Genomic DNA, 2420 nt, shown 5'->3' on the forward strand with positions numbered 1-2420 from the left:
ATGGTGAAACCCTGTCTCTACTAAAAATCCAAAAACTTAGCCGGACACGGTGGCGCATGCCTGTAGTCCCAGCTACTTGGGAGGCTGAGGCAGGAGAATCACTTGAACTGGGAGGCGGAGATTGCAGTGAGCTGAGATCGTGCCCTTGCACTTCAGCCTGGGCAACAGGGCGAGACTCCGTCACAAAAAAATAAAATAGCAATGAGATCTATTATGTATTGTAAACATCTCTTTCTTTTGCTCATGAACACTTCTTTAAAATCCACTGACAGAGCATTAACATTAATACTAAAATTTATGTTTGGATTATTGAAAACAACAAAACATCTCATTGGTAAATTAACTGATGTACAAAATCATTCTAACTGTGTCAACGTGGAACTGTAAACTTCTTAACACACAAAAAGATATGTTATTTTTATACTTTATGATGAATATTTAAAAGCCATATACAGAAAGAAACACATGCATTTGTAATCATATGTTGAAAGACTTGACAACACACATGTCCACCGCGGGTTCCTTATGAAAAATGCCACCTTGGCTAAATGTCAATGCATTTATATACCAAGTGATGTGGTAAGCAACTTCCGGAATTTCCAAGAAATAGTGCACAACTTCTTAAAATACCTCATACATGCCATTATATTTGTTTATTCAAAAATTGGCAAAGATATATTGCCAAAATTTGTATTTTTTGAAATAGATATTATGGGGAATTACTGCTTTATGAAACACAGTTTGGGAAATATTCATCCAATATAAAGTCTGTTGGCTGGTAATAAAATATGTAGACGCTACTTGCTCCTTGTTTGTATTTTTTCATACATAAGAGAATTATTTAACTTTGTTTCCTTAACAGGAGTTGGGAATAACAGCATCCAATCTATTTGCTTTATTTAGTTTTTTTATATGGTGAAATAATAGCAAGGAAAGAAATTTGAATAAAATCTAAATACTCCCAACAGACTATTGAATTTAACAAAGAGAATTTTTATTGATTTTGTTGTATTTTATTCCCCAAAATGTATCACAGGCTTAAAGCAATTATTTAGTTACACTGAAAAATATATTTAAATTGATTATATATAAATATAGATTTGCTTATAGTTTCTGGTATTAGTTTTTTTTGAACTTAGAAATGTTAAAAACCATGGGATTTCTGACCATCTTCATTAAGTTACAATTTACATAAAATAAAACACACTGATTTAAAGTAGAGTTCAATGACTATGACACCTGTGTAAACCCCTCCCTCAATCAATAATGCTTTTTTCCTTTGACTTGCATTACCCACTCACCCCACAGCACACCCTCCTACCCAGGAAGCCACTGTTATAATTTTTACCATGTTGAAATACATGTGTATGTGTCTGTATCTGGTTTCTTTCCCTTTTTACAATGTCAATAAGATTCCTCCATGTTATTATATATATCCACAACACACTCATTTTTCTTGTTGAGTTATGTTCCATTGTAGTAATATTACCAAACTTTGTACCCGTTCACTGTTGATGGACATATGAATATCAATTTTTGGCCATGATTTCCACTTTTTGATTGTTACCAATAACACCGTCATAAACATTTGTCACTAAATTTCCCTGTGGACATTTATTTCATGTTATAAGAAATTGAAAAAAACAGTTGTTCAAAGTGGGTGTACTATTCTACACACTTACTCTCAATATATGAGGGTCTCAGTTGTTCTACATCCTTGTAAATACTGTTTTGTCTGTATTTTTAAGTTTAGCTATTCTGCAGGGTGTAATTAGCATGTGATACGGTTTGGATGTTTGTGCCCTTCAAATCTCATGTTGAAATGTGATCCCCAGTGTCAGAGGTGGGGCCTGGTAGGAAGTGTTTGGAACACGGGAATGAATGTCTCATGAATGGTTTAGTGCCCTCTTCACAGTAATGAGTGAGCTCTTGCTCTGAGTTTAAGAGTGGTTAACTCTGGTTGTTTAAGAGTGATTTATCCCCCACCCCTCACTCTCTTGCTAAGTCTCCTTCACTGTCTCCCTTGCCATGTGATATCCTGCTCACACTTGGCCTTCTGCTGTGAGTAAAAGCTCCCTGAGGCCTCACGAGAAGTGGAATAGATGCTGGTGCTATACTTCCTGTAAAGCCTCTTTTCTTTATAAATTACCCAGCCTCAGGTATTCCTTCAGAGCAATGCAAAAGGGACTCACAACAGCATCTCACTATGGTTTTAGTTTGCCTAAGGGTATCATCATCTTTAGAGGATTTTGGCCCTGGGAGTGTTATTCTAAGTGTGTGTGTGTGTGTCTTTTCATAAACAAAATTTTAAGATTAAAAAATATAAAATAAGTTGGAATCGGGGACAGTGAAGTAGATATGCTTAAAAAGAAAAAAAACAGCAGCAAGGAACATTTAAATAACAATGCAATGTTTATTCA

This window comes from Trachypithecus francoisi, unplaced genomic scaffold, assembly GCF_009764315.1.
Source record: "Trachypithecus francoisi isolate TF-2019V2 unplaced genomic scaffold, Tfra_2.0 Lachesis_group15, whole genome shotgun sequence".
Classification (NCBI taxonomy): domain Eukaryota; kingdom Metazoa; phylum Chordata; class Mammalia; order Primates; family Cercopithecidae; genus Trachypithecus; species Trachypithecus francoisi.